The 21909-nt window shown below is 43.3% G+C and overlaps 1 protein-coding gene across 1 annotated transcript in view; it reads right to left on the reverse strand.

Annotated features, from left to right (window-relative positions):
* THSD4 (thrombospondin type 1 domain containing 4) overlaps window positions 1-18692 on the reverse strand; it is a 720353-nt gene extending 701661 nt beyond the window's left edge. The window contains exon 1 of the mRNA XM_044279718.1: window positions 18543-18692. The gene's annotated coding sequence lies outside the window, so the exon portion shown is untranslated. The remainder of the gene's footprint in view (window positions 1-18542) is intronic.
* Window positions 18693-21909: the final 3217 nt, after the last annotated feature.

Raw genomic sequence — 21909 nt, forward strand, 5'->3', positions numbered from 1 at the left:
GACACTTTCTGGCTACTGTTGGCCAATGTGTTTGTGAAATGATTATATGGCACTTACTAATATAGTCTTTGTTGAAATTCTGCATTATGTTCTATATTTCATAATGTATGCCCCATTGTTTACAAAGTCTTTTGTGCTGTCCATACAGAGGTCTTGTCCATAGGATGGCCGCTGATGGAGAGTCATGTGACCAGGCAAATCATCTCCATGTGATGCCTCCACCATTCAAACACAGTGCACCTGCCATCTGCACTTGTCCTGTTGGGAGTTTAGTGCAGGTGCAGTGTGTTTGAATAGAGAAGACATCACATGGAGGCGATTTGGTCACATTGGTCAAAAGTAGCCAAAAAGTGGTCAACCCCTTTAATAGTTTGTGCTGCACTAGTTGCTGGGTAATGTTATCCTACTGTTTAGTCACGCAAGCGGTCCATTTAACACAGTTTATCACCAGACAGAAGAAAGCTGATGGACATCTGTAAAATGAGCAAGGCATTCCGCTTTAAAGCTGTCATAAAGCACTCCTAGCTAACGCATTAAAACGTCAGCTCACATTTTTACGTCCATAAAACTGGTTAAAAACAGTTGTTCAAGTGCAGCAGAGAAAAAAAAATGATGTTTAAACATGTTTCCTGAATTCCCATTAGAGAATGTCACAAACATAGAGAAAAAAATCATGTAGTACCTTCACTGGCTGCTCATCCGATAAATCTATGAATGACTCCTAACAAATGTAAGCATTTTCCTACATCTGCCATATGTCCATTCATAGAAGCCCAAAGCCGTAAATGTCCAGTATGAATGATGAAACATTTCATTTCACTACTGTAGTGGGTCTGACAAAAAATATTCAACTCAATACAATTTGTATCTTAAATATTGCTTGTGAGGTCTGGCTAGAGGGTAGGACATGTTTGGGGGAAAAAATGTAAAAGTAAAAAAAAGCAGGTAGCCATAAAAAGTAGTACAATGATCAAAAAGTCTAGAATTTTCAGAAACCAAAAAGGTGGCAGAGATTTTCTTAAAACCTGAAAGATGCAAGAGAAAGCATGAAACCTCACTAGATCCTAGGATGAATCATGAATCATGAAGAGGTTTTGCTATTTTACAGTATCACTGCACAGCTTATTATATTTTATATAGGTAATAACCTTTCAGTGATGACGGATCATGTTTGGAAACTAATGCTTTAAGCTATGGTTTTACCTGAACTTACTTATATTCCAGATGATTTTTTGACTTTCCTGTCTCTTTTGTCATCTATGCCTGTTCCGTGATAAAAAGTGGGTGATAGGACCTGGAAAATGGTGAAGGAAATGTACACTATGGGGCAGAAAAATGAGTCTTGTATGCTAACATTTTCAATGAGAATTATTATTATTATTTTTTTTTTGCAAAGTGGTCCTGACAGTGTATTTCAGTGCAGCTCGGAGCACTGACACTGGGAGGACAAGGGACAGTAGAAAAAAATAAAAATAAAATTGTGATCTGGTCTCCTTATCTGCAGTACTACTGCAGATAATAGTATGAGATCATGGGGACAAAATTCCTTTAAATAGACTCACCCCCCTTCTAGAATTTAGTTTCATCCATGATTTTCAGTTCTGGTTGACTACAAATGACTCAACAAATAATTCAAATCAGTGGACACCCTGCAATACCCTGTGTTTCCTGCAGTGACATGCCATAATTTGCTGATCTCTACAATGTGAGAAGGGGGCTTTCAACTGGATAAACTCTAGCAAATGTGCCAAGATTTGAAATGTTTATTACATATGTCTTCGAACTGGGTATATATTGGGATCTCTGCCTGACGAAGTTGGAGGACACGGAAGGGGATGGAGTAGAAATGTTTTTATTATTTATTTTACTCACTTATATAGCGCTGCCATATTCAGCAGCGCTTTACAGACATTATCATCACTTGCTGTCACCAATGGCTTGCTTCCCTATCAGTATGCCTTTGGAGTATGAGAGGAAACCAGAGTACCCGGAGGAACCCACACAAACACAGGGAGAACATACAAACTCCATGCAGATGTTGTCCTTGGCCAGATTCCAACCTAGGACCCCAGAGCCGCAAGGGACCAGTGCTAACCATTGACCCACCATGCTCTTTATTTAATCATGTTTCAACAATGACAGAAAAACTGATTCTAGTACCCAAAATATCAGTAAAATAACAGTTTCCCATCCCATTAACTCTCAAAGAGAGAGAACAAAAATATATCTAGATATAAATCATTCCCTTGTTTTTATTCAACCAGGGGATCAAGTCAATAAGTACCTCATGATTTTCTTTTATCACAGGTAAGTTTAATTCAAAAGTTATATATCGATTTATATTGTTTGCTCAATATCCTAGGGCCGTTGCATTACAGGAAAGCCAGAAGTGCGGAATTGCCTGGCTTATGATGAATACAACACTGCAGAATGCTGGTTTGAGTTTACATGAAACTGCTAAAAATCATACAGCCATGTTCTTGGGTGAAATGGTATAGTCACTTGAAAAATAAATTCTAAATGAGATACTACCTCTTTCCAGTATCAATTTAGGACATCGCCAAGTCAGGTTGTACTATTTGTTACAGATCAGCGAGCGTGTACCCACTGTGCCAACTAACTGGTTTGGCATAGGGCTAAACCTAAGAGCTTTATTCTGCTGCTCCAGTGGTATTCACCCTTTAAACAATGTACAGGGATCTGGCCTTCACTGCAGGAAAGCAATCAAACTGCTATCTCCTGGGATAGTTGGCTGTAGTTCAGGACCACTGTATTCAGGGTCTCTGGTGTAGGCACCAGGAGCTCAAGATACAGAAAATTCACCAAAACAACAGGAAAACTGCAAGAGCAGTCACTAAGGCTTACATGCAGGTTACTAGATCCAGACTGCACACTGATAGTGTAGTTGAATAAAGATATAGAACAAACAGGTCGGCTGGGTGGTACTGAAGACACAGGCAGGGCGGTAAGGATGAGTACTTGACTGGAACACGAGCAGGGCAGATGGACAGGGTTAACTAAAACATGAACAGAACTTAAACTGTTAGTGTAGGAGTAGACAGGCGGGGAGGGTACAGGACTAGAACACAAACAGGAACAAATGCAGGATAAATGCCGGCAAAATGCAAGAGATTTGCAAAGGCACTACTAGACTGTCACACCTTTGCTGGTCACCAGGAACCTTAAAGCTCAGACACCCTCTGTCTGCAAATGGTGCCTTAAATACAGAAGGGCCCCTAACCATTGGCTGGGGAAGGATTTGGAAGAGTATGCACTGGTCCTTAAGAGGCTAGAGGTGAGCACACCTTAAGAAAATCTAGGCTGGAACACTAGGCAGAAGCATGGAGGCAGCAGCATGGTTTGGTTGGTAGCAGGGCTTCTTTACCCGCAGGGAACAGCAGTGCAGTGGCGGCCATGGGCAGCTTTCCTAACAACAATCTGCCAATGGCCCATGACATTTAGGGCATCTATTTTCATGTGGCAATTTTATGAAGAAAACTTACAGAATAATAAAGTAATAAACATAAACTGAATATTTCAGTAGCTATTGTTTAGTGATATCTTGGTATGCTAGCATAAATCTATTTCCAATATGGTAGTGACATTTTTCTCACATCCCTAATCCATTTTTGTGATTTAGTAATTATAATATAGAGCCTTAGTATCAAGTTGTAAAAGAATATTGTAAAAGACAAACATAGATACGCGTCTGCTTCTAGAATTAATCCAATACGGTCAATGTCTACATTTTTCTAATCACATGCTATATAGTTCTCAATTGAAAATAATGAAAGAAACCTCTGATATGTCAAAATTCTAAAGAATTATAAATTTTACAGTATATGACAGAGCTCTACCACCCCCTTAGGTACCCAAAAATCCAGATCCCGAACAAGACCTAAGTCTTTAAGTGAAGAATTACGTAATATAGGAAAAAAATCTAGAAATTGTGTAATTTTTTATATCTGTTTTAAGTTTACCCAAACTTTGTTAATTAGTTAATTTAGTTAGTTTTCATAATACTCCAGATTCTAGGGTATAGAATACTGTCGTATATAGGATTTTAGCATTAAAAAATATTTAAATTTATTATGTAGAACTGAAAGACCACTGTTTTATATCTTATTAAATACCAGTAGTTTCTTTACTACAAGATAAGGCTACTTTCACACTTGCGGCAGAGTGATCCGGCAAGTAGTTCCTTCGCCGGCAAAATGTATGCCAACCTATGGCATTAGTAAGACTGATCAGGATCCTGATCAGTCATAAAAATGCCTGATCAGTCAAAAAAACTGCATTGAAATGCCGGATCCGTCTTTCCGGTGTCATCCGGAAAAACGGATCCGACATTTATTTTTTTCACCTTTTTTTCGGTCTGCGCATGCAGGATCCGGCATTTCAGGATCCGGCACTAATACATTCCTATGGGGAAAAAATGCCGGATCCAGCATTCAGGCAAGTCTTCAGTTTTTTTCGCCGGAGATAAAACCATGCTAGTTTTCTCTTTTGCCTGATCAGTCAAAATGACTGAACGGAAGACATCCTGATGCTTCCTGGACGGATTACTCTCCATTCAGAATGCATTAGGATATACCTGATCAGTTATTTACCGGCATTGAGCCCTTTTGACGGAACTCAGTGCTGGAATTGAAAAACGCTAGTGTGAAAGTACCCTAAGGTGGCTTTCTCTTCCCTATAAACTCTCTAAATATCGTATTAATACTGCCAAAGTGGTTGTCACTAGAGATGAGCGATTTTCTGCTTATGAAATTCATTCACGCTTTGTATTCTGGTAAACGGTGAGTTGCGTTATGGATTCCGTTACCACGGACCATAACGCAATTCTATGACAGAATGCGTTACGGAACCGGAAATGGGACAGATCCGTTTTGCAGCCAATAGACTTCTATTATGACAGAATGAATAACGGAATGCCTTTAAAGGCATTCCGTTATGCATTCCGTCATAGAATTGCGTTATGGTCTGTGGTAACGGAATCCATAACGCAATTCAGCTTATACCAGTAAACGAAGCGTGAACGAATTTCAAAATATGAAATTCACTCAACTCTAGTTGTTACTATGTAAAGGATTTGGGGTAAATATCAGTCAATGCTAATCTGTCCACTATATTCAATGCCATTTTTTCCCTTTAAATTCTGGATTAATGGGGTAGTACTTAAGAGGGCAAATTTGTTGATATCTTTTGTTACTATAAAATCCAGGTATTTAAAATATTCTGTTGGTACTACACTCATAATCTTGTCTTGAAACGGATATTCTATTTCTCTTACCGACATTAACACCAATTTTGACCAATTAATTCTGAAGCCCAAAATGTCCCCAAACCTATCATTTTCAAAATTACAGGAACAGATGTATCCATATGAGATACATAAAGAAGAATGTTGTAAGCATATAGAGAATTTTGTTCTTTATAATTTCCAAATACAAAATCCTTAAAGTCTGGACAATTTCTTAAAATAATTGCAAGCTGTTCTAATACCAAAGCAAACAATAGTGGGCTCCCTTGCCTTGTTCCTCTGGATATTACAAAGGCATCTGACAATGTACCATTAACTGGTATCCTGCCTATCCATTTGATGATGTCGTCTCCGAATCCAAATGTACTCATCACCTTCCATAGAAATCCCCAACACAATCAAATGTTTTTACTGCATCTCCCGTCCTGAATCTGTAAACTAGAATACAATCTGGGTGGACTGAGTTTGTAACAATTTCAGTAAGACTATTAGCTAAAAAGTTAGAACTTAGCACCATCATTAAGGCTACTTTCACACTAGCGGCAGGACGGATCCGACAGGCTGTTCACCCTGTTGGATCCGTCCTGCCACTATTTCGCCGTGCTGCCGGACCGCCGCTCTGTCCTCATTGACTATAATGGGGACCGGGGCGGAGCTCCGGCGCAGCACGGCAGTGCACTGCGAGAGGCCGTCGGACTAAAAAGTCGGACATGTCGTAGTTTTAGTCCGGCGGCCTTTCGCCGTGCAATGCCGTGCTGCACCTGAGCTCCACCCCGTCTCATTATAGTCAATGGGGACGGAGCAGCGGTCCGGCGGCACGGCGAAATAGCGGCAGGACGGATCCGACAGGGTGAACAGAACTAAACTGATCCAATTTTGATGACCTATCACAAAACCACAATACACCTTTAAAGGGAACCTGTCACCGGGATTTTGTGCATTGAGCTGAGGACTTGGGTTGCTAGATCGCCGCTAGTACATCCACAATACCCAGTCCCCATAGCTCTGTGTGCTTTTATTGTGTAAAAAAAAATATGATTTGATATATATGCAAATTACCTGAGATGAGTCCTGTATGTGAGATGAGTCAGGGACAGGACTCATCTCAGGTTAATTTGCATATGTATCAAATCGTTTTTTGCACACAATAAAAGCACACAGAGCTATGGGGACTGGGTATTGCGGATGTACTAGCGGCCATCTAGCAACCCATGTCCTCAGCTCAATACACAAAATCCCGGCGACAGGTTCCCTTTAAGTTTTTAAACTTAGCTTTTTTAATAAGGTCAATAAAGAAAATTGCTTTTTAAGCCACATTAACCATAGTGTTGGGTTGTGTAGCTATATTTTATAACATGCAGACTAGTAAAACAATAAGAACAGCAAAACTAGTTATGAACAGGAACAAGTGTCATAAAATGAATATCTTGTTTGTTTGCTGGAATTCTGGGTCAAGAATAAAGAAAAAAATATATAATTCTGCAGTACATACTTTATTTATCGTTAAATCTACATAAAAACTGAGACTGGCTTTTGGACACATGGGATGAAATGTTATCAAAGGTACTGAAAATGATACTGAGAAAATGAAATGTACCTTTTTGCTTAGAAGCTGACAGCAGCATATTATGGAATGCTGTATACATGTATTTGCAGATGGCTCCCCCTAGTGGTGGTCACATACAGCCATTATTTTATACAGGAACTCTACATCTATACAGGAGCTCGCTATAAAAAAAAACTGAACTCCAAACCCAGCAAAGATATATGATGAAATTATTCAGCCCAGGATATTGAACAGAATAACTGGAGATTTATGGATAGTTTTAGCTATACTATATTGCATTATACTATACTTTGAGCTGTCTCCCCACATAGTCCTGCCTCCAGCAACAATTATGGTATTAAAATTGTTAGGAAGTCTTCTATAGCTACAGGTCCAGATTTAAAAGTTAACATTAATCTTCACAGTGTGCAATACCCCAAATTAAGGAAATTATTACTTTTCTTTGACAGCATTATAAAGCATATTGACACATGTGACACTTTCTAACACCCATCCTCAAGGGCAGCCAGGTGGGAATTCTAGCAGTCACTGAGGAAATATCAGTTACCGCCTGTCAATAACTAATATGTAACAATCCCGTCACCTGCGTTAATCCAACACATAACCTTTTTACTAATCTTATTTAACTAATACTTTAATGGCCTTGTGCAGTATCATATGACGTACGATCCTTTCATAAGCATCATGCCATGAAAACCATTACATTCTGTTATGATATATGCATGGCAAAAAACGCAATTCATACATCCAACATGTCAAGCATTAGACAAAGGCCCGTGTCATCAAGAAATGATTATAATCAGCATATATTCTGTTTTAACAAAATATAACATGAATGATCACCGTATCACTAATTCCATCACTGGGCCTTTCTTTCTTCTGTGACATAAAAAACCTGACACTTGTCCTAATGTGGAGGTGCTGAAGTTGTCATGCTAGATACATCAGCATTTCTATACCATATCATCAAATAAAAATATCAACGATCAGTTATAAAACTGATCCTTCATACATAAAAACGTCTTTTTATCAGCAGCTGTTCTTACTGCGATCAATGTAATGTGACCCTGATTTTACTGTATGTTGCAGTGTAGCCTCTAAGGCTTCGTGCTCAGCCATCTGCAGGAGGATCTACGAAGGCACCCTTCATATTAGGGTACTGTAGGCACTCTGCGTACAGCCGTATGGTGTTCTGTATGGTATATTCTGAAGATAGGAAGGGAGGATAGGAGAGGCGGCGCTGAAATGAAGGGTGTTTAGGACATTAATAGGTTATCTTCCCTTAAGGGTCCATTCACACGTCCATAGTGTATTGCGGATCCGCAATACAAACGGCCGGCACCCCCATATAACATAGGACATGTTCTATTTTTTTCCGGAGCCGCAGACCGGAAAATCGGGGCCGCTCTCCAGAAATGCGGATGCGGGCAGCACACTGTATGCTGTCCGCATCTCTTCCAGCCCTATAGAGAATTAATTTGTTCCACAACGTTTCGGAACGGATCCGGACCCATTCTACAGACGTGTGAATGGACCCTAAAGGGAATAGGTCATCAAAAAATTACCTATTCTTTAAATCGTGTTAATATATTAACCTTTTCGTAATTTTTTATTTTTTTTCCATAACAGTATTTCTATTTAAAAAGAATGTACATAATCATGCAATTTTCACACTGGCCATTAGTCTTCAAATAGGACAAGATTTCCTGTTTTCGTACAGGTAACTTTTCAGTAGCCACCTCACTATCATCACAGGCAGGATTACGATGGCAGATATCACACAGACAGATAACGCTGGATCCACCATTCCCAATAGGTGATATCACAGTTTATCTACTACCTCCTGACCTCTGCGCAGGTCACAGAGCATGTCCAGAATCCTCTCCCACAGAAGTGAATGAGGTCCCCTCCTGACCATTGTGTCTATGGCCCATGTGGCTGCTCTTAAAAAGAACAGATATCTTTACATATTTTAGACCTGGTGACGAAAACTGCACAATTTTAGAATTTGTTTTTTAATATAGATAGTGAGATGGAAATTAAAGATCTCAAAAATATTAACACCCATGTTTAACATAAGATGAAAAAAGATTGAGATTCCTCAGTTCTTATTTAATCTTATATTTACTGGCTAATACTGGTACAAATACATATATATCTTTTATGTTGAACATAAAAACTTACCGTACTTTAAACAATAGGTCATTTTCTGATTATACATAAAAAAAACTCTAAACTACCCCTTTAACCAACGTATCTCATTAGAACCTAAAGCCTGAAAGGAATTGTTGATCTTTGGCCTTTCTGCTGTTCCAGTTACCCTAACAATGTCCATTGTCTGCCGCCTACAGATCATTCCCAGGCTGTCATCGGTGTAACAGATACGGCTGCGCTGCCTGATAAGCATTGGTTTTTTAAGAAGGGTCACCGCTGTGAATCTCCTTGATGTGGCTATGAATGCCCATGTGAAAACTGCAGCAATAAGCAAATCACAAGTAAAGATAGACTGGTATAAAAAGGAACGTGCCAGGTAAAATATAGTGCCTGTCAACAGTAACGTGAGACAACATGTGAGCAGATGAGGCGTGTAATATTTTGGCATAATTATGTAAGGCACTGTATGTTTCATTCATCTTATTCAGATTGGGTTACATGTTCCTTGTGCTGATCTTAAGACATCACAAACCAGTACAAAATATATTACTTTATTAATGACTAAACTTCACACTGTCGCCATAGAAACATATACACATTTAAAGGGAACCTGTCATCAACTTTATGCTGCCCATACTAATGGCAGCATAAGGCCGAATGCACACGGCCGTGTTTCACCGCCGTGAGCGGTCCGTGGTAACACGGCCTGGATTCCGGCTGCGAGCAGGAGCGTACGGCGTCACTGGTTGCTATAACGCTGTGCACTTTATGCCGCGGCTGTACTACAGTAATACATTCGTACGAGTGTATTACTGTAGTACAGCGGCGGCATGAAGCGCACGGCGTCATAGCAACCAGTGACGCCGTGCCCTCCTGCTCGTAGGTAGAATCCAGGCCTTGTTACCACGGACCGCTCACGGCTGTGTGCATTCGGCCTAAAGCAGACACAGGTGAGTTGATTTCAGCGCTCTGTCATTTATAAGTTAAAAGTAAGTGGTTGCCGAGAACCAACATCACAATTATTGCAGACTGCGCCTGGAAAAGAGTCCCGGCCACCTGAGAAGAGTCCTGGTTATTCATGAGCTCCTGCTCTCCTGCTGATGACTGACAGGCTTCTACCTAGATTTCTCCCTTTCTCTCTAGGAGAGAACTGCCAGTCATCAGCAGATGGGCGAGAGAGCAGGAGATTAGAAATAACCAGGACTCTTCTCAGACAGATGTGACTCTTTTCAAGGCCTGGGCTGCAATGATTATGATGCTGGTTCTCGGCAACCACTTACTTTTAGCTCATGAGTGACACACTGCTGAAATCAGCATTTCTGTCACCAAATGCTGATTTTTAAAACCAAAAATGAGGTAGAGAACCTCCCAGGTACTTATCATATAATTTATGGAGGAGATTTTTCAAAACTTGTGTAAAGGAAAACTGGCTTAGTTGCCCATAGCAACTAATCAGAGTCCACCTTTCACTTTTTAGAGCTCCTTGGGAAAGTGAAAGGTGGAATCTGATTAGTCGCTCTTCTCCAGTTTTTTTGTCTCACAATCACTGATGGGACTTAATGACCAAATACTTATGTGTGAATAAGGCCAAGATCCTGACAAGACTGCTAGGAGAGACAGCGAGAATCCTGAGAGTCCCACCTGTCGCAGAGAGAACTGTCAATCATCCTGTGTGTGCAGGGTAATCAGGACTCTTACCATCTCTCCTAGGAGTCCTGTCAGGGTTTACTCTGTTTTTTTTCTGACAAATGAAGGATTTACATTTACATATTTATAGGTTTCCAAACTATGGCTGATGGGATGGTAGGGGTGGTAATAATATTCTCTCATCTATGTAATCCTGGAGAAACCACTTTAAAGGGGTGGTCCCATGAAGACAATTTATCCCCACAAATGTCTAATTGGCTTGGGGGCACCGATAATAATATGAACAGGGGCCTGTGCCCCCTATTTTAATGGAACATCAGACACACATGCTCCTTTCAACTCCACGGGAGATATCCAAACACAAGCACTTAGCTGTCTGCATACAGCTGAATGTAGCAGAAGTGTGCAAGTGTGATGCCGCTCCATTCAAATTGGGGAACACAGGCCCCATGTTCTTTTCATTGGCGGGATCCCCAGCGTTCTGGCACCCACTGATGAGATGCTTATCCCATATCCCATGAGGATAAGTATCTGTGTGACACTATCTTAAAGGGGTTTTCTTTGTGATAAGTCTTCATGGAATACCCCTTTAACTGGGTTTTCTAGTAATAAATATTTTTTTTATCAAGTGTCCACAGCCTGCTTCCTAAAACAGACTCATACTTTCCTGCTCCACGCTGCTCCGCTCCTCCGTGCCGCCCTCGTACACTTTACATCTGTCTGGCCACGGGCATGGCCACATGCACAGCTCCAGCCAATGAGTGGCTTCAGTGGTGATGTGGTCACAAGCAGCATGTCCCCGAAGACAGTCATTGGCTGGAGCCATGCATATGACCATGCCCATTGCCAGCGGGATGTAAACTGTACGGGGATCGGACGATGGAGACAATGGAGGCAGTGAGGGGGAGTGGAGCGGCGTGGAGCAGGTAGCTATAAATCTTCTTCTACTAGATAAAAATAATTACTGGAAAACCCCTTTTAAATAGCATCACACGGGCTCTGAGTTCAACAGGATCAGATTCCTAGAAGCAAAAAATTAAGGCCGACATAAGACCCTACCATTAATAACAGCAGTACATCCATCACTATACAAATAACTATGTCTCATCTGAAATAAGTTCCTATTGCTGTCCAAGGACCACACAAGGACTGTCAGTGCTATATCACATGAGATCAATGCGCCAAACCCCACTGCTCTTACTCAATGGATGTCCCCAAGGCAAATCCTCTTGTGGATAATGGAAAATCTCACCCTGAGCAAGTCTTGCCCAATGCAGACTACATATATTTTATCTTTCAAATTTCCGTGTTGCATACGTCCCATTAACATACAGTGAATGCAGAAATTGGGTTTACGAATGAGATAATCGCTTTGCTGAGAACTCGTAAGGGTGTTATTACACTGCGCCCGATCTGTGTGCACCAAAGAAGACGACACATCCATCGGCGCTCGTCTGCATCGGACTTATTACACAGGCCGTTACATACTGAATGGGAATTTACATAATTGAAATTACAAACAGAAAAAAATTCCTTTCTGTGGTTGAAAGTTACAAATACTATGCATGGCAGGTTGATCTTATCAATGGCATTATTAATAAATACCTGCATTCCAGAAATCTATATACGGTTGTAGCAAGGGCCATCTTGACAGGCACGGCACACTACAGAGTTATCACGGGCTGTACGGATGTTTAAAGTGGACCTATAACCTCCCCTGACAGGAGCATCTATTCCTATGACTATGTTGTGCCATTCCTCTATTATTCCTGCCAGAAGTTATGATTTGCTTGCAGTTTTCAAAGGTCCACAACATTAAAAACGTGTGTGTGGAGGAAGCCTAACGGGAAGATTTGTACCTCTTCTGTCACCACTGGTTTTGGCTAATACTGTCTATGGATGATTGTGAAAGTCGCCAAGCAGTGTCTAGCGATTAGTGCCGTCACAGCATCTGCATGGGGATCGGCCCTGCAGAACTATCATGGGGGTAATTACATCTGTAGAAACCATAGCAGTTATTTGGGGCCTACAGACAGATGGACTACTGAACTATGTGGTAAGCATACCAGTTTTGTAACATATAAACCCATGAAAGGTCCTCTTTAGGCCTCATGCACATGGCCGTGTTCCACGGCCGTGACCGGTCCGTGGTATCCCGGCCTGGCATCCTACTGAGAGCAGGAGCGCACGGCGTCATTGGTTGCTATGACGCCGTGCGCTTCATGCCACCAGCTGCACTACAGCAATACACTCGTGTTCCACGGCCGTGTGCATGAGGCCTAAAGGAACAACTTTCTACCATTCTTGTGGGGGGATGAATTTCTGTTGTCTAACTTAGGGCGTCTTCACACATGGCAGAGCAATCCACCAGTAAATCCGCAACATAAGGACTTCCCCCATGTTATCCTATGGTGTTGATAAGTGTCAATCCCTGTCCTGTGTTCCTCTATGGCAGGGATGCCCAACCTGCAGCCCTCCAGCTGTTGCGAAACAACAACTTCCATCATGCCTGGACAACCTACAGCTATCAGGGCATGCTGGGAGTTGTAGTTTTGCAACAGCTGGAGGGCTGCAGTTTGGTAAAAAAAATGATGTGGTGAGTCTTTTCTGCAGCAGAATGTCTATGTTCATCTCAATGGGGGATGTCATCTGTGCAGAAATCCATGTGTAAAGATCTGCACCTGCATATGTTCTGCCACGTTTGAAGACGTGAAGAGTGCAGAAGATCTGATATATGACACTATTGTACCTTCTTTGGTTGCTTCTCAAGTAAAAGTACAGGCAGCTCGTTTTACTTCATTGTACTTTATGTAATGAATGAAGAAAGCACCACTTAAACACTCCACCTACAAAATGGCTACTACAAACCACCACCATTCCGTTCACGTTCCGTTTTATTGTGTTCCGTATACGGACCGTATACGGAACCATTCATTTCAATGGATTCGCAAAAAAAACGGAAGGTACTTCGTATGCCTACCGTTTCCGTATTTCCGTTCAAAGATAGAACATGTCCTATTATTGTCCGCATAATGGACAAGGATAGTATTGTTCTATCAGGGGCCAGCTGTGTTCGTTCCGCAAAAAATGGAATGCACACGGACGTCATCTGTATTTTTTGCGGATCCGTTTTTTGAGGACTGAAAAAGGCATATGGTCGTGTGCAAGAGGCCTTAATGGAAAGCCGTACTTTCTGATCACTGTGCTGTGCTAAAATACTACAGTGCCAAATGCCACCACGACTAAGCCACGTGTCGTAGAGTGATTACCCTGATCCAGAGGGTGTCCTGTCCCTCTCGGGTGTGAAGCAGCTCCCCCAGTGTCAGATTCTCTTTCTCCCTTTGATTTGCCTGAGCCGCAGTTACCTGGCGCTCTCGAGCTCCTGACACATGCAGGTAAAGGCGAGTTGTGTTGCTCAAGGGCTCATGAGCAGTGAGTGATAAATCCTGAGATTAAAAAGCTGTCTCCTTACTGCTGGGATTCTGTATATGTCGAATTTTAATTTACCTGAAAGAATGTGTTTTCAAAATCTGCCAACAACTATTGTTGTAAATCAGGCGTGGAAGATAAGGTGAAATGACGGACAGAAAATGGACTGTTCCAAGAAAGTATTTTTTTTTTTAAGTAAAGGAATTTGTAACTGCTAGGTATTAAGGGACTGCTTAATTAAAGGAGTTGTCTCAAAAGAAAAAAACAGCTCCCTCCTCTCCACAGGCCGTGTGTGGTATTACAGCCCCCTTCACGTAGCTGAGCTGCAATACCAGGCACAACCCACGGACACGTGTGGGGCTGTTTTTGAAATAATGCAGCCATGTTTTTCTAATTCTGGACAACCATTTTAATGGGTCATGCATATGGTCATATTAAGGAGAGTTAGTTCCCCCCTTACCTGGACACAGGCCTCTCACCCAGTTAAGCCTGTACTCTCTGCTCTGCACTGATGAGGGGCAATCACCCCGAAACAGCTGTCTGCAGATGAGGTGCTGGCTTATTTAATATCCAAGTCATGTCTCAAGGCTTAGTTAAAGAGCTGAACATTGACGTATAGGATAGCTGCCTTACATCTGGTGGCATTAGAGGCAGCGCTCGTTAAGATAAGAGCTCATTTGCATCTCTCCCCTCCATGGCCATATTGATACTCAGTTTAGTAAGGACCATGTATGTGTCCACCTTCATACAGAGAATGTTATTCAGTTATTCTGCATGCTCCATCAGATGGGAGGTATTATTGCTTCATGCAGCACCCAACAGAGCCTGTACAGCAGCACATGAGGGCTTTACTTCTCTGTATTAGGGCTCATGCCCACAAACATAAGGGCTCTGTGCCTGTGGTGAGGATCACAAGTAGCGCTCCGCAACGCACGGGCACTGCCCATATGCGGTCCATGTTGTGGATGCAAACCCACTGACTTGAATGAGTCCACAATCCACACAAAACGGCAAAAGATAGACCGTGGTGTTTCCGTGGGCTTCTGATCCATGCCTCCGCTCCGCCAATCATAGGACATGTCCGATTTTCGTCCGTTTATTGCGGATCATGGACACATTCAAGTCATAGAGGCACGGAGCCATTACTGCACATGTTTCAGAATACATGCGTTTTTTTTTAATGCAGATTCCCGTGTGTAAAAACCGCAGCAAAGTTTGTATGAGATGACACAAATCCCAAGTACTCTTTGCGGATTGTTTCTGTGCGGAAATGTACCTGCATTGTGGATTTCCAAACAGTATGACAATTATGTTTGCGGTTCTTTTGTGCAGATTTCGCTCTTTTTAATGGATGAATGAGATCCGCGGCAAAGCAGCATCAAATCTGCACCAAAGACCACAATTGGACAGTGAAGATTTTGGTACGGATATGCTGCAGAAACGCACATAAATCTGTATGAAAATTCACGCGGATCTTATGTGTCTTCACGCGCACTCACGTGCAGGTGGCCTTAAAGGGAACCTGTCACCGGGATTTTGTGTATAGAGGTGAGGACATGAGTTGATAGATGGCCGCTAGCACATCTGCAATACCCAGTCCCCATAGCTCTGTGTGCTTTTATTGTGTTGAAAAAACAATTTGATACATATGCAAATTACCCTGAGATGAGTCCTGTCCCTGAGATGAGTCAAGTCCCTGAGATGAGTCCAGCATGAAGGAGCCCAGCACCGCCCCGCATCCTCTATACACAAAATCCCGGTGACAGGTTCCCTTTAAGTAGGACCTGTCCCCTCTCCTGACATCCAGTTTAGTAACTACTTGTATTCCCCTTGAAATAATTCTGGAAACATCTAAGGCCTCTTTCACACTTGCGTTGTCCGAATCCGGCGTGTACTCCACTTGCCGGAATTACACACCGGATCCGAAAAAACGCAAGTGTACTGAAAGCATTTGAAGACGGATCCGTCTTGAAAATGCTTTCAGTGCTACTATGGCAGCCAGGACGCTATTAAAGTCCTGGTTGCCATAGTAGTAGTGGGGAGCGGGGGAGCGGTATACTTACAGTCCGTGCGGCTCCCGGGACGCTCCAGAATGACGTCAGAGCGCCCCATGCGCATGGATGACGTGCCATGCGATCACGTCATCCATGCGCCTGGGGCGCCCTGACGTCACTCTGGAGCGCCCCGGGAGCCACACGGACGGTAAGTATGCTGCTCCCCCGCTCCCCACTACACTTTACCATGGCTGCCTGGACTTTAGCGTCCCGGCAGCCACGGCAACCATTCCGAAAAAGCTAAACGTCGGATCCGGCAATGCGCCGAAACGACGTTTAGCTTAAGGCCGGATCCGGATCAATGCCTTTCAATGGGCATTAATTCCGGATCCGGCCTTGCGGCAAGTGTTCAGGATTTTTGGCCGGAGCAAAAAGCACAGCATGCTGCGGTATTTTCTCCGGCCAAAAAACGTTCCGTTCCGGAACTGAAGACATCCTGATGCATCCTGAACCGATTTCACTCCATTCAGAATGCATTAGGATAAAACTGATCAGGATTCCTCCGGCATAGAGCCCCGACGACGGAACTCTATGCCGGAAGAAAAGAACGCAGGTGTGAAAGAGCCCTAAAACCACAGATATAACTGACACGCTATTTATTTTGAAATCAGCACGGCAGGTCAATTTCCGCACGGAAAAAAAATTGCAAAGTATACATGAGATTTGTGCAATTTTATGAATTAATGCAACACCAGCAAAGTATATGATATTAGACAAAGCTCACGTACTTAGCTTTTTTCTTAGATGTGAAAATTGACCTGCTGTGTGAGTTGTGAAATCTGCAGCATGTGAATTGTTGCTGTGTTTTTTTTTCATGCATGTTTAACCCTTTAAAAAAAAAGGGTGAGATCTGTGGAAAACCACATCATAACAAAATGCACTAATGCACTTTTTATGTGCAGCTTTTATGTGTAGAAAATCTGCATGAAATCCACACAAAAATGCACATAAATCCGCATTTTGGTTAGTTTTTTTATGCGTTTTTTGGGCAGATTTTTTGCGGATCTTACCTTTCCATTAAAAAGAGTGAAATCCGCACAAGAAAGACGAAACAATTGACATGCTGCGCATTTCTAAATCTGCACAGCAGCTCAATTTACGAACCTAAGAAAAAAGTATCACCCTTAGGGCTCATGCACACAAATGCATTTTCTTTTTGTGTCCGTTCAGGTTTTTTTTTGCGGGCCGTATGCAGAGCCATTCCTTTCAATGGGTCTGAAAAAAAAAACGGAAGTTACTCCGTGTACATTGCGTTTTTGTATGTCCGCTGTGAAAAAAAATAGAACGTGTCCTATTATTGTCTGCATTACGGACAAGGATAGTACTGTTCTATTAGGAACAATCCGTTCCGTTCCGCAAAATACGGAATGCACGTGGATGTCATCCTTATTTTTTGCAGATCCGTGTTTTGCAGACCGCAAAATACATACGGTCGTGTGCATGAGACCTTAGGGCGCGTTCACACGAGGCAGCTGAAATCTCTGCCACCGAGTCAGTTCTATTCATTGTAGTCCATGTTCTTGCTGCCAAACCAACCCCCTTACAATAATTGGAAATGATTTTCAGTGGTAGAAATTTTTACACTAAAATCCGCAGCGTGTGAAGGCGCCCTAAGCCGCTGTCAGACGCCTCTGGTGGCTACTTATCTCCAATGAAAACAAAAGGACGATCCTTAAAAGGAAAACGGCCATCCCCTTTAAGAACCACCACACACTCAGTAATGATGGATAACTGGGTGTGCACATCATTTCCTTTTTTAGGTCATTAATACCCCACCGGTCGGCTGGTCCCTGCAGCCTCCCGTGCTGGAACTAGCTCTGTGAATAGAACAGCTCCCTTCAAAGTGTAGCGGTCCTGCTGGGTCACCCCAGGTCCATTGATGGTGCTACGTCCAGCTGAACGCTAATCAGATATTAATGGTGTCTCCTAATTATAGGTCATCAATTTCACTCTGTGTGCTGTCCGCATTCGCACGTCCATTCCGTGACGTCCACAAAATTATAAACTGTGTCCTATTCTTGTCCGCATTACGGACAAGGATAGGACTGTTCTATTAGGGGCAAAATGTAGAATGCACACGGCCGGTATCCGTTTTTTTGGAGGATCCGCAATTTGCGGACTGTATAACAGGCAACGGTCGTGTGCATGAGCCCTTAAGGTGTAGAAACAAGACTTTACTTGCAGTCACATCTTTAGTAGATCGCACTGTCACACCATCTACATGTCTTCAGGAATGACAGACTCCACAGCAGAGCTGCATCACAGCCTTACAGAAATAATCATTACCAATAAGAGCATCCCTTTAATCTGAATAGTCACCCACCTAGGTGCCCCCCATACCCATGCACAGTGCCAGTGCCCACTGATTCACCTCAGCACAACAGTCACACTAGACACCACTGCAGAACATGCTGCTGCCGGATCTCACCTGTGCTGCTGATGGCTCCCCCGGATCCTCCAGGTCCCAGCCCAGATTCCACAAGGTGGTCAGTCCACAAGTGACTTCTCCGACTCTAGCAGGAAAATTAAGAAGCAGCGGAGGAGAGAGCACATGCAGGTTCACTCCAGTTCCCTGGCAACTCCAAGCTGTGGGAAAGAAGGCAGCGCCGTCCTCCCAGTGCTGCTCACCGAGACCTGCACTGTCAACTGCGGGGACGGTGCACCCTACCGCCACCTGCTGGCCGACCTGCAGAAACGCCTGGTGAACGCTCAGAGCTGCTCCAGAACTACAAATCCCAGAATACAACCAGCTTGTAGGTTATTAGAAGGAGAAGCCGATGTTTAAAGGTTAGGAAATAAAGTGCATGTGTTCATGCTTAGATCATTTCCAAGGAGAGCTAGTACTTTCACACTAGCGTTGTTTAATTCCGTCGCCGGAACTGCCCGCCAGATCCGGAAAAACTTGTGAAAACAGATTACATTTGAATCCTGATCAGGATTCTGATCACAATGAAAAAATGCATTGAAAAAATTGGATCCGCCATTTATGGACTTTAACTTTTTTTTTGCACATTTTCCGGGTTTAACATGCAAAAGCCTGATCCGGTTTGACAAACACATGGCGCCGGTATTAATGCAAGTCAATGGGAAAAATGACGGATCCGGCGTTAAGTCAAAGTGTTGCGGATTTTTGCCCGGAGTTACGGTTTTCTGAAAAGCCTGATCAGTAAAAATGACGGAACTAGATGCATCCTGAACAGATTGCTTTCCATTCAGAATGCATGAGGATAAAACTGATCAGTTCTTTTCCGGATTTGAGCCCCTAGGACGGAACTCAGCGCCGGAAAAGAAAAACGCTGGTGTGAAAGTATAGATAAGCCATACAGCTGATCGGCAGGACGTGCTCCCTCCTCACCCCCATGACCCTGCTCACCTGGACCTCCTCCTGAATAATGTTGAGCGAACTTTTGTTTTAAGTTCGGCGTCTAAAGTTCGGGTTTGGGTTATCGAAGAATCGCGTTATGGATTCCGCTACCACGGACATGGTCCGTGGTAGCAGAATCCTTAAAGGGGTTGTCCGGGTTCAGAGCTGAACCCGGACATACCCTTATTTTCACCCCGGCAGCCCTCCTGAGCCTGGCATCGGAGCATCTCATGCTCCGATGCGCTCCCGTGCCCTGCGCTAGATCGCGCAGGGCACAGGCTCTTGTGTTTTCAATAACACACTGCCGGGCGGTAACTTCCGCCCAGCAGTGTGTTCGGTGACGTCACCGGCTCTGAGGGGCGGGCTTTAGCTCTGCCCTAGCCGTTTTACTGGCTAGGGCAGAGCCAAATCCCGCCCATCAGTGCCGGTGACGTCACCGGGCTGCCTGTCAGCCCCATAGAGAGCCCGGTACGTCACCGGAACTCAAAAAAATGCCTTTGCCCTGCGTGATTTAGCGCAGGGCAAAGGAGAGCATCGGAGCATGAACTGCTCCGATGCTCATGTCAGGGGGGCTGCCGGGGTGAAAATGGAGGGATGTCCAGGTTCAGCTCTGAACCTCGACAACCCCTTTAACCCGATTTTTCGATTACCCGAACTTTAGACGCCGAACTTAAAACAAAAGTTCGCTCAACACTACTCCTGAACTGCCCAGACACGGTGTCCTTGTGGTAATGCTCTGATGGAGAGTTTGGGAGCAGAGGAGAAGCTGCCTGAGTAGAAGGCAAGATAACAGATTAAGAAGAACGGCGTCACAGAGGTCATAGGATGGAAGCAGTAACTTTAGGGATCGTTTACACAAAAGTTTTTTGCGTTACGGTCTGTATACAGAACCATTCATTTCTACGGGTCCGCAAAAAAAAACTGAATGTACTCCGTAAGCAATCCGGTTTCGTATGTCCGCATTTCCGTTCCACTACATTTTGAGCCTTGTCCTATTATTGTCTGCAAATCACGTTCCATGGCTCCATTCAAGTCAATGGGTCAAAAAAAAAAAAAAAACTGAACACATACGGAAATGCATCCGTATGTCTTCCGTATCTGTTCCGTTTTTGCGGAACCATCTATTGAAAACGTTTTGCTCAGGCCAATTTTTTAAAAAGCCATACGGTCGTGTGAACAAGCCCTTAGAGAGAGATCCTATGATGGGGATGAGCAGGTGACCGAGAGATAACTACTGTTCTAGGGAGGCAATCGTGGATGACCCCTGCAGCGAGAAACAGATGGCGATTGAAAAGCAAGCGCAGCATATATCTGTGTTATCTGATTTAGGCCTCATGCGCACAAAAGTATTTTCATTCCGTGTCCTTTCCATTTTTTTGTGTGGACCGTATACGGAACAACTCATTTTAATGGGTTCGCAAAAAAAAAAAAGGAAGTTACTCGTGTGCATTCCGTTTCCGTATGTCTGTATTTCCGTTCCGCAAAAAAAATAGAGCATGTCCTATTATTGTCCGCATTATGGACAAGAATAGGACTGCTCTATTAGGGGCCAGCTGTTCCGTTCTGTATTTTTTGCGGACCGCAAAATACATACGGTTGTGTGCATGAGACTTTAAAGCTATTATTAACTCACTAACCAGTTAACCTGCTAATCTAACCTCCTATTTACTATCTGTTAGGCCTCCTGCATATGGCCGTTGCCCGGCTGTGGCCATATTGCGGCCCGCATACAGCGGGTCCGCAAAACACGGACACCAGCCGTGTGCACCCCGCATCACGGATGCGGACCCATTCACTTGAATGGGTCCACAATCTTGAAGATGCGGTACGGATCTGAAGCACTACGGAGTGATTCAGTGAGTTTTCTGTCCGTGCCTCCACACTGCAAAAAAGTAGTGCATGCGCTACTTTTTTGCGGTGCGGACTGTCGGATTTGGATCGCGGACCCCATTCAAGTGACCCACAGTCCGCAGCACGGGCCCAGCCAGCACACGGTCATGGGCATGAGCCCTTAACCAGTTAAGTGCTTCAAGGGTAATTCACCATCTAACTAACTCGCTGATATCTGCTACCATATTGACTCATCTAACCTTCTGCAAAGAGAGTTTGTATATACAGTCAAGGTGTATGAGCTGTGGCACATGGTGTCTGGATTAGTGAAGATACTGGTGATAAATTGGGGGTACTAGAGCGCAGCATTATTGAGCTGGGACTCTTAATCAACTAAAGTGGTGACTCATTTTTATACATGGTGTATAAAACAGTGTATAAATATGCCCCCTAAATCACAAAACAGAAAATCAATTGGTACGGCATCGCGAAAGGTGTGGTTGGTAATAACTCTAATAAAATGGAAACATTTTGGAAATCTCTGCCACCGACTAAAACAAGAAATGCCCAGAAAAGCCTGCAGGTAACAGAGGGAATAGAG

Source organism: Bufo gargarizans, chromosome 2 (genome assembly GCF_014858855.1).
Source record: "Bufo gargarizans isolate SCDJY-AF-19 chromosome 2, ASM1485885v1, whole genome shotgun sequence".
Classification (NCBI taxonomy): Eukaryota; Metazoa; Chordata; class Amphibia; order Anura; family Bufonidae; genus Bufo; species Bufo gargarizans.